This window comes from Watersipora subatra, chromosome 5 (assembly GCF_963576615.1).
Source record: "Watersipora subatra chromosome 5, tzWatSuba1.1, whole genome shotgun sequence".
Taxonomy (NCBI): domain Eukaryota; kingdom Metazoa; phylum Bryozoa; class Gymnolaemata; order Cheilostomatida; family Watersiporidae; genus Watersipora; species Watersipora subatra.
Window position 1 is genome coordinate 36,589,218 of NC_088712.1, and position 16,013 is coordinate 36,605,230.

The 16,013-nt window shown below is 37.9% G+C and overlaps 1 non-coding gene across 1 annotated transcript; it reads left to right on the top strand.

Annotated features, from left to right (window-relative positions):
* Positions 1 to 14,009: 14,009 nt before the first annotated feature.
* Positions 14,010 to 14,116, top strand: LOC137397843 (U6 spliceosomal RNA). The gene has a single exon (XR_010978889.1). It is a non-coding gene; the product is annotated as a U6 spliceosomal RNA (small nuclear RNA).
* Positions 14,117 to 16,013: the final 1,897 nt, after the last annotated feature.

The window sequence follows — 16,013 nt, forward strand, 5'->3', positions numbered from 1 at the left end:
AATGAGGCAAAGTAGAATTACCAGGTTCTACTCACAGAGACACCAGACCCTGGAGGAAACCTATGTTTACCTATGTGCACTTGAGTGTGCAGAAGACCAGCAAGTAGCCGCCTACAGGCTATACAGGCTGCAGAAAGTTTGGCCTCACGGGATCTCTAAGAATCCTGGTGAGCACCCCTGCTAAAAATCCGCTTTCACCAAACAAAGGGTGATGTGATATCACCGACTCGGCTTGCTATGACTCCGGCTTGACCGGAGGTAAGAAAGACGCGAGACCGCTGGGAGAAAATCTCTCATCGCTATCTTACGGCTATAAGCTCGGTGAGTAAGGACGTGTTTGTTTTGCCTCCTGTTAAGTAACGACTTCTTAAGGACCCACTGAACTAGAATAGCTTTAGTTAACACTGAGGAGATGAGAAAGTACATTGCGCTCAAAAATAAACATGGGAATAGTGGAGATGAAAAACACTTATGACTACTGGAGAAAAAAGTTCCCTAACATGGACACGCCATTTTTTCGGTATACAATCTCACATCAAATTCACACTTGTACTTTCGTTGTGCTATAAAATTATGCAGATATTTAAAGATGTAGATATTTATAACACATGTCATGAATTGAATGTGACAAGAGACTACAGGTAATTGTGGTATTTACATGTATATCTGCATTGCACTGTGCTGCTCTTTTCAAATAAATGATCAATTTAGTGTAAAAGCTGAGTGAAACTTTACACAAAATTGCCAATCAATAAACCTGTAAAATTTTGAATACAGTATGCTATCTGATTTGATGTCAGACACATGAAGAATTTTCAAGAAAAATGAAATCAGTATTGGTGTACGTGGTACATTGCTTAGTTGCTCGTGTGAACATGGATTTAGTCCCTTCAGCATGTGCATGTAATATTTAAATTTTGAATGTCAACTTTTGCACACAGTTTAGTATCTACGTTGAATTAAAAATTTAAGTTTTACTTACAAGTACAAAAGTACGCATGATGGTGCTGTATGCTCATGTTGTCTTGCAGGGATACGATGAGCTATGGCCGATTTGTTTTAATTCATAGATTCTTCCATCAATGCAACAATGAACGGCAAGCTCAGTGAGGAGAGCAAGGTTTTGATCCCTTGTACAAGGTGCGAAATCTAATCACGCTCTAAATTGCAGCAATATTTCTGTCCCTATCAGCTTATTTCTATTGATGAGAGCATGGTAGGCATGCACAACAGAAACATTCACATTCAGTTTTTGTCAAATTAGCACCCCTCAAGACTCTGTATAAAAAAATCCAGCTGTGCGATAGTAAGACAGGCTATGTGATGCATGTAGAACCATATTCCGGCCGGGAGTGAAGAGGGGCAAGCGTTCACAGTTTGCAAACACCTAATGACTGTTTCCAACAAGTATAATAAAGGCTATCATCTGGTAACTGATAATTACCACACAAAGCCTTCACTCGCAGGACATCTATTTGCCTAAAGTATTATGCTTACTGGCACGGTACGGCTAAACTCTCGAGGCTACTCAAAGCCATTAGGTAATGCCTGCCTACAAATCCACGAGTCAAAGTACATGAAGAGTGGCTCTGGCATTATCTTAACTCGTGCTTACCGTGATAAGCCATCCCAGTGCAAGCCTGTGTTGCTGCTCTCTACCGGCACAAAACCCGTCACCCATCGTACTTCTCACAGGGCCTGTGAGCAAAACAAACCTTCCATGGTTTTCCTATACAATTAAGGTATGGGTGGGGTAGACCTGAGTGATAAGGTTCATCATATTGCAGCTGAGCGTGCAATACAGAGGTAATGGGTGAAGGTTGCCTGGGTGCCTGGAACTTGGTAGACATTACGCTCCGTAACTGCCACAAACTTTTCAAGCTGAAAAACCCTGACACAAAGATGGACATCACCGGCTTTGTGTCTGAAATAGTTATGCAGTTAAAGGGCCCCACTGTTGATAAAGAAGAACAGGCAATTGCTGACAACTATCAATTAACTCAGGTTCCTGGAAAATGGGAACGTGATTGCGTTGCATGTTCCGATCACTCTGCCAAAGTTGTATGCAGCAGGCAAAATGGGCTGTCACTTGAGCCGCTATGAGATCTTCACTCATAAGCTGTGATTACCTCAATTACTGTTAATTGCATTAATAAATTATGTTTTTATATTATAAAATTTTATTATATTATATAGTATATTATTATATTACCAATTTTATCTAACTTTAATATAAACTTACTGCAATTCTCTGTTTGCGTTCAACTAGTGCAGTCTGCACACTCAAATATTATTAATTTGTTTTCTCTTTATTTTTAATTTTGCCGGTTTAGAATAAAACTGCAAAAAAAGAAAAATAACGAAGATAATTCTCAGAAATTTTGTGCAGATTTTCTTCACACTTACTCTGGCTGGATTCTGCAAAAACACTTTCAAAAGAAGGACACTATTTTTGCTTAACACTCCTAAAACATAGAAATTTTTTTATGAATTGTCTCTCCATGATGTATGGTCAAAGATAATGTATGTAATAAACATTTACAACCTAGATTATGGTGTAGTTAGATTCCTCACTTTGTTAGCTTTCAGAAAATGTATGCATTGTTCAAGTTCAGTTGATAACTTTTTGATTTATTGGAGATTAGCCACTTGCCTCAATTATCCCTGAAATAGACGATTTGAAAAATAGTTATGGTCGGTACTTGGGTTAAGAGCCAGAGCTGTCAACTCTCCGGAATTTTGCGGGACCTTCCCGGAATTGAGATTAACCTCTCGCAAAAATAAAATCTCCCGGTATACTCCCGGACTTGTTTTGTGCTCTAGGATAAAATACCGAGCCATTTATTTATCAGTCGCTCTAGCATTAACGCGATAGGCGTAATCTAATGATAACGAAAGATTCGCTGTATCGCCAAATACACTCTCTTATGGCTTCGTGCATAGAATTAGCATTCGGTAACTTTATGGCCTTTGAACTAGGTACTCGAACATTTCACAACATTTGTTTTTCGTAGGCTTACGCGCCATCGAGGTCCAAGCAAAGGTTTATTTGTATAGCCTTTTGGGTGGGCGTTTCCTACGGCCTTGGCATTATCTTATTTTCAAGTCGCGATAGATATGATCCACCATTCAGTTATGTCCAAAAAAGTAAAGTACGCATCAAAATTTAAACCGGAATGGACCAAAGAATGGCCCTTCATTGCATCAAACACTAAGGGTAGTTGGGATGTATTGTCATGTCATTGTACCTGGTGCAAAGCTAACTTAGTGTTGAGTATGGCGGACGAAACGACGCCTTACGACACAAAATCTGTCAAGCACAGCAAGCACAAGAAAGCTCTCAAGAAGACCGACAAACTGCCAGAATTTTTTTAAAATAGGAAATGAGAAAGTTGATCAGGTAAATCTTGAGGATAAGCTAAGAGGACAACTAAACAAATTAGTAATGAATGCAAGGTAATGCAGCGCTGGCCTACATTATATTATATTCCAGCTTTAGGCATCCTAAATGTAGCATCGTACTTGCTGATCATAGATTAGTAAATTTTTAAGCACAAAAGATGGAAGGTGATATACTTTTGCATTTATGCATGCATTAGATCACAATGCTAACCTGCCTAGGTCCCCATTTAAAAACTTTTCCGCTAGCGCGAGGCTATTTTCTCCCTCATTTGCATAACACCGGGTTGATAGGTCTGTTAAGAGCACACTACTAACTGGGATATCAGACATGATTGTAAAAGAGGCTTAGGTCCCAAATATCAGCGTCAAAATTTCTGCTGGGTGTCACACAAGCAAACATGAATTTAAATGTGCAAATTATGGGGTAATATACTTTTATTTCCTTGAATGGTGGTTGCTAAGTGAACAAGAAACCCTGCTGGCTTCAACTCTATGGCAACTTTTCAAAAACACCACCTTGTCCTCAAACCAAAACGTTGTTTTTACTATGCTTTTTAAACCTGCAAAAAATCATGTCATGATTTCACCAGCAAATTGTGATAAGAAAAAATCGTCCATATCAAGTTAAAAAAATTCAACAGTAGAACTTTGAGTACCGTATAGCTTTGCAAAACCCCGAAGACGGAAATCAATAACGTGAAAACCAAATTAATAAAATGGTATATAGCAAATGAGCTAAACATCGGTAATACTAAACCTGATTGCTTTGGTCAGACAAAACAAAAAGTCTGAGATACTGCGGTCAATCCAGAGCTTCACAAAGTTGTCAATGTGCGAGGCCCTGAAATGGTTTGTTCTAGTCCTGCTGGTAAACTGCAAAGGGCCAGGTTGTCCTCAAAAGCTATGTTGAAGACAAACACAGTTTTTTGTGTGATTTATTTTTATCAACAAAATTAGTTGAGCAAAAGAAAAAGCTGGAAATGATGAAGCCCATAATACGCAATATCATAGCTAGTCGGGGCATTGGGCTTGTCGTCATCGGTTTTATTCATCTGTTAAACGATGCAACCTAAGTTCTCTCTCGAAACTGGCCACCTTCTCTATGTCTTTGATAGACTTACGGAGTTGGTTCAAAAAATGGCCTGTTGGAAATCCACCCTGCGATGGCCCGCACAGGGGAGAAGATTGTGGGATATTACAGTTGTAGTGTGCTTGTCCTAATTCTAGTTCCTTCCCTAGAACCTTGCTGGTTCGTTTAGTTCTAGTGAAGCTATAGCTCCTAGTCCTGTTAACAAAATGATGACTAAATTGACTCTTGACTAAATTGATCTAGTTTCAAGGGTTAGTATGAGGGAGCATAGAGTACCTTCTAAGTTTAACGATTTCACTTTGTACTAAAACAGATCTGGGTATTTTGTTTTCTTACCTCTTCTAGTTAGTTTTTGGAAACATACTTGTTTGGGCAATCGGGGCAGCATTGGCCAGCCCTATCATACTAAGCAAAATATTCTTGAAGTGCTCTGTCATAATAAACAGGAAAGGATGTAATCTACTAGTCATTGTGATCTTGGAGCCACGTGTGAAGTATTGTGGAAGTGGTAAGTAAATTATTATTTTAGTGAGTCAAAATACATTTGAAAGACATTAGTTGGCAGTTTTTTTCTGCTGAAATACAAATAGTAGAACAGCTTGCTTACAAGGTAAAATGTAGAGATTGGTTGTTAATATTATTTATTCAAAACCTATATCCAATCACTTAGTAATTTGTAAGTATTGAACGGATAGGCCTACTTGTCCATGGCCAAATGTGCCTCAATACAAAGTTACTTGTGTGATATTACTCAACCCTGGGAATTTTATGCTTTAAATGATATAATAATGCATTTTATAGCTTATATTTCTACATTATTATAGCATTTCAAAAAATTTACTGTTATTTATGGAGTGTGAGTATTTCCCGGAGTGTGAAATTATGGTTCAAACTTATACAAGCAAAAGACTTACACGAACATCTGAGGATGAAATGTTTACTGCTGTCAAGAATGTGTTAAAAGATGGACTTTCCGTAAGGTGTCAAAAGATCTTGGCATACCAAGGTCCTTACTACAAAACTATGTTAATGAAGCTAAACTAAATGGGCTTGACAACACACAATTTGTGATGTCAAATGTCACTAGACAGGTCTTCCCTGCACACAAAGAGAAAAAATTACAGCTAACAAAGCGATATGCACGTGAGCTAGCATATGAATATGTGAAAAGGAATGACAGAGCCTACCCATCACAGCGGGAGACTAACAAATGTGCTGACGATTACTGGATGAGTGGTTTCCTGAAGAGGCATCCGAATATTTTATGCTGCAAGCCATAGGCTACTAGTTTAAACAGTGGCACAAACTTGAATAAAAAAATGTCAGTGAATTTTATGACAACCTTGAGGCAGTGATAGTCTGGGATGGTTTCCAGGCTAGTGACATCTGGAACATGGACAAAACAGGATTGGCTATGGTACATAAACCTCCAAAGGTTTTAGCTAACTGAAAAGCTCGTCAAGTTGGCCAAGTAACATCTTCTGAGCGTAGAATTCTGGTGACTATGATTGGAGCAATAAATCTGGAGGATTTATTGCACCATTTCTACTCTTTCCGCGGCTAAATTTTAAAAGCCACATGCTTTCAGGAGCACCAACCGGCACTATTGGTACAGCGAACCCTTCGGGGTGGATTACTGCTGAGATCTTCGAACAGTGGCTTCAGCACTTCGTCAAGCATACTTGATGATCAAGAGAACGACCTTCCCTGTTATTACTTGACAACCACGACAGCAACCTAAACATGGCAGTAATTTATTTGGCTAAACAGAATGGTGTGGTAATATTAACCTTACCTTCCCATTGTAGCCATAAACTCTAACAACTTGATATAGCGGTTTATGACCCTCTGAAATTCTATTCAAATGAGGCTGTAAACTTATAGCACTTGAATCATGGAGAAAAGACTGTCACCATATATGATGTTGCCAGCCTATTAGGAAAAGCATTTCCACTAGCAATGACTATCTCAAATATTACATCAGGGTTCAGACGCCCAAGAATTTAATTATTTGACAGACACGCTTTTGATGACGATGAGTTTCTAGGCGCCTATGTTACAGGTCGTTCAAACCCAAATGCAGCATCATGTGAGATCCCATCTCAGGAACAGTCAATACCATCAGATCAACCTAGTCACTTTTACAGTGAGAGTGCTGTTGCTACAAGTGACATCATGGTGCCTCACGAGCAGATACGTCCACTTGTCAAGGTTGGTCCACGGAAAACAAATGGTGGGAAGAATAGAAAAAAGACAGCAATCCTGACTGACACACCTACAAAGAGGCAACTAGAAGAGGATTAGAGATGGAAGAAAGGGGAGAAACAAAAAGGAAAAGGTAGGCAATAACAACTGATCGGTTGAGAGTGATCAGAGACTTGCGACAGCGATGTTTTAACAGAAAACTGCTGACGACTAGTTTTTTCTTACACTAAAAAATTGCTACTTGGTTCTCTTCAGTCTAAGGACTGAAAATTTAAACTAATTCACTAATTGTACGTTGAAATTGAATCTAACAATGCAGATGAGCAAATGCCAGTTACTCTCTCTGATAGCGATGAGCCAACAAATGAAGCAGAATTACCTCCTAATTCAACAACCACCCGGAGCAGCGACTTGGGGGTATCAAACTATGTAGTAGTCGCTGTACTTGGCAAGAACATTTTTAAACACTGCGGCATCAATTTTAGATGTTGATGGTAATGAAGATACAGCCACTGTTTCCTTATTGGTGAGACACGGTAGCAGTTTTGTAGCACCAGATCCCGCAGATGTGGCTACGGTAGACGTCAAGGACATTGATAACCTGCTACCTAAGCCAACTATGGTGGATGGCACAGCCAGAACCTGTGAGCAGATTTATTTAATATTGACATATCAAATTATTTCTAATTATTGATAAGAAATGACAGTGCTTTGTGGACTATTGGCTAGCCGTTTACATTATTACCCTATTTTGTTATGAAAAATGTCATATTTTAGTTCAAATAGCCTTATATTATGCTTTAGATGCAATAATTAGCTACTTTGATATGTCTGAATAGTCAGTAAATAAAAATATTTAACATTAGTTATAAATTTGTGCACCAGTGATGCTCTATGCAGGTTTTATTCTATAAAAATACTCATTATATCTGTTTAGCTTAGTTTCAGTCAAAACTTTTCATGCCTGTATTGTAATTGTTTAGCTTGCATGTGATATTTGTTTAAAAAGAGTTGCGGTGGATGTTGTGTTTACATAGAGGTATATATATATATCAGTTTAGAGGCTATACATTCCCACATGCACACTGCTGTTTTAGTTGTTAGTGCGAGCGTTCAATAAATAAAGAAAAATTTTAATCCAAGCCTATATGTTAATAATTAATTCGATAACATCATGCACCTATAATCAGACAATCAAAAGTTTTGCACTCATTTGGAAAGTTTCAGTACAAAATGTTGCTACTCGAAATAGCAATCAGCAGAATTCTTTCGTATAACTTTGGCAGATTTGTTAGCAAACATTAATACGATGCGTATAGACGACATTCTCATAACAGCCTCTGATGAAAAAGAGCATGATAAAACACTGAGAGAAGTGTTACAAAGGCTCCAAGCAACTGAGCTGAAGTTAAATGCAAAAAAATACAGTTCTAAACAAAGCTCCTTAAAATTTTTCAGACATTTTTTGTCAGCAGATGCCATTAGACCAACTTCAGAGAAGGAAACAGAAATTCAGCAGACAAAACCCCAGCAAGCAAAATGGAAAGTAGGTCGATATTGGTGCTAGTCACATATCTTTCTAAATTCTGCCGCGTCTGTCAGAAGTAACCAAACCATTGTGAGAGGTCAATAGGACAGATGTAGATTTTAGTTGAGAATAGCCACAGGCCTTTGCAAAAGTGAAAGAATTAGTAATGCGCCAGCGGTCACACTATTTGATCATAGGAAAAGAACTGTAGTGAATGTTGATACCAATTCACACAGCTTAGGCGCGGTTTTGGTGCCAGATACCAAGCCAGTCAAGTATGCTACACAATTACTCAGTCCAACACAGTATCTGTATGAAAAAAGAGATGTTAGCAATATTGTTTAGGCTGACACATTTTTTGACAACCATGTGTATGGTAGGGAGGTGACCGAAAGAAGACCATCAGCCATTAGTAAAAAGTGATACCAAACCACTAGTAATGCTGTCACCCAGGCTACAGCGCATGAAAATGAAATTCATGCCTTACCAAGTGATACATGTTCCAAAGTTGGTTGCCAACTTTCTCCTTCAATAGCATTTAAACTTTTAGGATTTCTACCAGTCTAGAGAGGAAAAGGATTTTGTTATAAACATTTTTGTCTTAGATCTACAGAAACTATAGAAACTCTATAGTTTCTATAGAAAACTAAAGTCTATAGAAACTACAGACTAGATGAAAGAGGCAGTTGTAAGGTCTGCTAAAAGACGAAGGAGAATGTGGATGTGCTTACAGTCTGTAAGTATTTAATACCCTAAAGTACAATTCCTGTGGTAGCCACTGTTTCAGAACTCGGAATCTGATGCATGTGAAAATAAAATAAACTTTTAGTTTAGTAATAATGTAGTGTTGATTACATTAAAAAATAAGTAAAGCCTGAAGACAAGCATTTATATATCTTTTTGCTTATACTATTCACATTTGCTTGTACTATACCATTTTAGTTGGACATCTCATAATCAAGTTATGGATTTTGTAAATCTTGTGTAGGAAAATAGTTGTAGTTAACTTTATCTGTTGATAACCAAAGTCACTGCTGGTACATAATGTTATCACATAGAATATAAACACCATCTTGGTATGACAATGAGTTCTATAACAGTGAGGACTCAATCTGGATTACACATTTGCGTCTGCCAAGAGGGAGTGTTGAAAACCTATGTGACATCTTAGCAGAAGAACCTTTAGCAGCTGACGTCAGTGTGGGAGCCACGATCACTCATGAAGAGGTACAAAACTAAGTTAAGCATATTGTTTTTTTTAATCGCATGCTTGAGCAGAAATAGAGCAAACCTATTTTTAGTGCTCCTTATTTCTTGCACAAACATGTGCTAGTTCAGTCGACCAGATCATGATATACGTGACGCTCAAATGTTTTTTTCCCAATTACAGGGTTTGTATAGCACTCTGTAAACTGACTAGTTGTGTAGAATATAGAGCAGTGACTGCAGTATTTGGTGCGAGTACTGCCTCTGTGCATATCTACCTCCACAGATTCACCAGCGCCATTTGTAAAACCAAGACACGGTGCTATAGATAGTAGCCATGTATTTGTCAAGCCACTATTGGACGGAAATACAGACTGTATCTGTCGAAAGGCCTGCCCTTCAATTGGGCTATAGGATGTGTTGAGGCTACTATAGGTTTAGAGATGAGTATGCTAATACACCGGGCAGTGCACATGACACTGCTGTTTTGCAAGGTCACCACTCTCGGGTAAGCTTGAAGACATCATCCCAACATTGATGGTGGTGTTATGCCTCTTCACTTATTAGGAGATCCAGCATATCCTCTGTCGAGCCTAACCATGTAAAGATACATAGGAGATGGCCTCTGTATCATTAGGCTGATGAGCAGTATGACTATACTTGCTAATGATTCCAGTTCCATAAACTTGTTTGCTGTTACATTGCTGCCAAATTATTCATAACATTGCACACTAACCACAATGTCAATTCATCTCATCTTCTTACAACACATACATCATAGTAAAAAACTGCCTCACTCAACAACGGAACAAAACAAAATCCCTGCTGCCTTTATTCATCATTACTACAATATTGATGCTTTTTCAACAAACATCTGATTCACTCATCTGAAGTGATATAAATTTTTTGGAATAACAGAAAACCTTCATTTATACTCTAGACCTCTATAACGTTACTACTTTTACCATTTACTTATATAAACATTTACTTATATATACAATGCAGTTATAAACTGACTCTCTCTTGGAAAGAAGGGATAAAGGTATGTTTTTACTAAATCATTATATGACATCAATATTGTTCTTTCAGGCAAACTTGAATTAATGAATTGCAGCTACGTTCATACACACATGTATTATCTTATGTATAAGCATGTTATCAACATACTTGGTCATATATTATTGCAATTTATATCAAACTATTTTACATAACTTATGTCTCATTCCCATATTTTAACCATTTTATAACAAATTGTAGATTCAAGGTGTTTATAGTGTAATAAATAAACTACACTTAGAGCATCACTTGTTACTATCCAGTCAATAACCAAGGGAGACGTTACAGCCTTACAGCAGAGCAAGACAGCTTCAATGTTTACCAATCGAGTGCGAGAATTTGTGTGGAGATTACTTTCGACAAGCTGAAGTCTCGGAACGAATTGTCTAGAAAAGGATTGACGCCGACACATACTGCGCACCGATGATTGTTACAGCTTGCTGTATTCTACACAATATGTGTGAGTCTCCGAGTTCCAGCTCCTGAAACTACTGATGAAGACCAAGAAAATAAAAGGGCATTTAACCAGCCAGAAAATCTACCCACAGCGAGAATGCACAATCCCGAGGGTGCCAGGATTAGTGAGAGGATCACCAACTTTCTAGATTTGTCATCCTCTGCGCAATTGCTACAAGGCTTCATGATGGCATCCCAGTAAAGCAACACTGCCTGTTCCCTAGAGCATATGACCGAAAAGAAATACATACCAAGTTTATAAGCAAACAAGAAAAGATGAAAATACAGTATGATGGCAAAACATCTCATGAGAAGACGACGCTAACAACTAGTCAACCAGTTCGATCCACATCTTTGCAAGGGGGAAAAAGCAGCAGTGGTAAGTCATAATACATCCACTCAATCATACAACATAGTGAATAATGCGAATGGAACAACTATCACGCAAAACAGAGAGCAGTTGCGACCAGATTCAAGCGAAAGGTTAAAGAGCAGTCAAGAAAACACAGTAGTGCAAAACAATGAACCAGAGGGCGGTGAGTGTAGAATGTATTTGATATATTTTAACTATGGCATTAATTTAGGATTGTACAGTGTGTTCCCTTCTTGTAAACAGCTTATTGCAATGCAATACTTACATTATGTTATCCTTGCCACAATTACTTGGGGTGATACTATGTACATGTGCTAAAAGTTCAGTTGTGTTTTGGCGTTGAATAAAAGTACTAGCGACTTGTTGCTTACCGAGTGTTTGATAAACATGCTACAGCAAGTATTTATGCCATTCAACTCCCAAAATTGTTTCAAAATCCAACACGACTCACTTCGACAGGGATGCGGTTATGGGCAACTCCTCTCTCAGCAGAACAATGCTAAGTGCAGACTCTGAAAAATCTCAAAAGTCAACTTCACCAGTGACAATGACTAGGTCAGGCAGGATTGTGAGGAAGCCACTTAGGTTCAAAGACCAAATCCTTCTGAATATATAAACCCGTCAAATGATTTGTTTGAATTTGATTTCTAACTTGTAGTTTCAATAAATACAAATTTAGCTGTTTAGTCATTGTTTCTGTTTAGTACTAGTACTCATCTAGTTTCTAATACTTCAGTTCAGTTAGTTTCTTGAGTGCTATATAAATACTCATGTCTGGCTCTAGGCTTTCAGCTGCGTAGGCTTCATGTGTTTAATACTCATACTTGCTTGCTCAGCTTTTGGCTTTTCTGCCTGTCTTTTTTGCTTAAAAAAAGAGATGCTACCTTATCTCGTTTAGTTTTGTTTTAGGAACTTCCGGTTGAGAAACGTTCTTTTCCGGCAACCATTGCTTTTGTACTAAGCTTATAAAAATATAATCATAAACTTAATCCAATGAATCTGCCCATAACATAACAATTATGAGTCACATATCACTGTTTCAGCATGTTGACAACCAGCAAAGTTTTTTGATAATCAATTTATAATTTTGTCTTCTTCAAAGTAACTCAATAAAAAGATGAACATTAAAAAGCTGCCTTTACTCCCAATTTTAAGTATTGTGCTGCATAAGTACAAATGAACTATTACCATACCTGCCAACTCTCACGCATTGGGCGTGAGACTCACGCAATCACCCCAAAGAAAAAATGAAAATGCGTGAGAAATGCGTGAGATTTTTGCCCCAATTTCCACAACTGTATATATACTATCATTGATACATCAACTGCCCCAAAACCAAATCTCACGCATTGCCCCACTCTTGGGTTGGCAGGTCTGACTATCACATATGTAGAAAACAATGAGAATGTGCAGTTAACAGTATTGAAGCATAACCATGTTACGGCACCACAACACACACACAAAATAAATACGTTTTGTCAACAAGAAATCCTCAACATGGCAGATCTAACATCTCCCAAAATACGATATGCGATAACAATTACGACTTAGCGCGAGTTTTCGAAAGGCCGCGTTTAAAAATGTAGCCTTAGCACAAACGCAGTTTACTGCGAGAATAGTGTAATCAACCAGTAATTTTTGACCAACGGCAAGTAAGCTAGAAACTGAGTCTTATTGAATCCGCTACATCAGAAATCCAGCTCAATAATCCACATTATGGTTTTTACACCGTACACGTATATGTGCTGAATTTTGGCGCAAATGATATACGCGTAAAAACCAGATAAAATGACTTCCGTACCTGGGTGCGCCAGCCAAGTTTGGTTACAAATATATCAGCGTGACTTTTGCTCCTAGCCTTTAGCATGACGGCACTAATAAGGTTGTTTGTTTTTTACAATATTTATTAACGATAGCATGAGAAAATGGAATTCTGCTGACCTCAATAATAATAGAAAAGAAAAATATTTATAGAAATTAAATGAGCATATAATATAAGTACCATAGTAGATATGATGTTCATCGTACCTCCTGCGATAGCCCATATGAACAACTCTAAATTCTAGACAAATAAACAGAATGAAACAGGCGTTAGCTGCTAGCAACGTGATTGTTTATTCTAATTCGATGCAGCATAACAAAGTTTATTATTTGAATATGGAGTACTTTGGGTTGAATAGAAAATAAATAATATAAGGAAACCATTTAGCAATTTGTCGCGCCTCTTCTCGAAGTAAGTTATATTCTAATATTTCTTAGCATTTGTGATGGCATGATAATATGAGCATAGTTTGCACTAGTCAGCCCTTTAAAGTTGTCAGATGTACATGTTTGTATTTGCCAACAAGCTCTTTAGAGTTGTGTAGTATTGGAAGTGTTCTCTTTTGACTGACTTCGCTCATATTTCTCTCTCGTGCCAGATCAATACACCGACATTGAGAGTTTAAGTGAGCGCGGTGTATGACGTCAATATCAAAAACACTTCGCGACAGCCTGTTTATTTTTACAGCAAAACTTTCAATTGAACCCAATTACATCAATAAAACACATTCAATATTATTTCTTTGTTGCGTATAACAATATATACATACTTTTCTATAAAACAATTGTATAAAATTTTAATAATTTATCACACCTGTCGTCGTATTATAGCAAGGTTGTTCGTTATATAAGTAGTAAAGCATATCTTAAATGTACTCTCTTAGGAGGTACATATACTAAAATTGGAACGATACAGAGAAGATTAGCATGGCCCCTGCGTAAGGATGACACGCAAATTCGTGAAGCGTTCCATATTTTTAATCATATTTTACCATATTTACTGTTATCAACTTTTATCATACAAGTTTATACATGTAGGTACCTATTAAAACCATACATATATATTTCTGTGATGATAATAACCATTTTTTATGTCTCTATGACATATTGTTTGATCTTTTCTAATTATTTGCATTATAACGCGCAGGTCTCTAATATTCTACAGATTAATTAATTAATCCGTAGAATAAACTATTTTGTGTCGATAAGATCAATTGTCAAAATATGTTGGTACCCACATTGATAACTTGTATTGAATACCTAATGTGGATGTTTGCTCTAGACTCTTACTTTTATAGTATTATGAAATAACGCTACATGTTTTAGAATTTCTTTATGAGAACTTTCTTGAGTATAACTAATAACATTCTTACAACACATAGCTCCATAGCGGACCAAAGGAGAGCAATATTCTTCTGAATTGGAGTGGTATAAACAATACAATATATATCCTCATTTGTCCTCTGTTTGTGTCACCATTAGACTAGTATTATAATAGTGTGTTGAGGTTCGGGCCTGTTATCTAATAACCACAATTCATTGTAACTTTTATATAACTAGCAACTTAAAATAGTTGACATCATAGAGTTATCTTCCCCTAAAGTGATAACAACACAAGGCACTGTTATTAATCTAGGGCAGTGGTTCCCAACCTTTTTTGCTTTTACCCCTTGGCACAATTTTCAAATACAGGTTCCCCCCTGGATAATGTGGAGTGTGAACCTATACTATATTGTATTCACTGAAGGGGCTACACATGTACATATATGTAGGTCAGCAGCATATATACATGCATTTATTTGTTAAATAACTGTGAGTAGCATATATAGTAATAAATCCCGTCAACATTATTGTTATTCCGGTACACTCAATGGGTGTGGGGTGAGATTATGAATTTTAATGAGACCGTTCCTGCTGATGCCTCTGTGCAAGTTTACACAAATCAGGCTTTGTTTTTTATAATGCACATCTCAAGTCGCTCTCAGGGTCAAGTCGATTTCTTTTCTTATTTTCAAAGTGCAGCATTGATGAAAATCCTACTTCGCGTAGGTAGGTACTGCTAAATGGCATCAAAATCTTTATTGCCTTTTCAGCAATGAGTGGAGAAATGTTTCTTGCTGAGAGCCAAAACTGGTCAATAGACATTGATCTGAGATCATCTTTCAGTGCAGAAATGTTAACCAACTCAACAAACTCCTATTGTAGCTCCCCTGAAATTTTTTCTACAGTGCGTTGAAATGGATTTCGTGTGATGTTGAGCATCTTCCTTTTTTTCTGATGTTAGCTCAGGGAACATCCTACTTCGCGTAGGTAGGTACAGCTAAATGGCATCAAAATCTTTATTGTCTTTTCAGCAATAAGTGGAGAGATCAATGAGATGAGAGCAATGAGATCAGACGGGAGTAGTATATAGAGAGCAGATCTACACATAAAAGTGACGGATCCAGCGGGGGGATAGAAAAAGGGGGTTGTGAATTAAATTGGCTAGGGGTGTAGATTGAATCGTGTGGAGTTGAATGAGATGTTGGGGTTTGGGGGGAAATTGTGGTGTAGAGTAGGGGGTTGAATTCGAGGGGTTACGGATCCGCTCCTGGCGTAATCGGCGGATTATCTGTGGATGAGTCATCGGATTAGCGGGGGATGAGTCATCCGATTGAACGCGGATTATCGCGGGATTAGTCGGGGGAATCGTCGCGGATTAGTCGGGCGAATCGTCGCCGATTATCGGTGGAATAGTGGGGGTGAATATCTGGGACATCGAGGGCTGGATGGTTTTCCGGAGTGGATCTCGCGGATTATCGAGGAGAGCGAGAGATTACCTAGCGGATGAGTGAGGGGGTTAATATCTGGGACACCGAGGGGTTGATTTTCCGGAG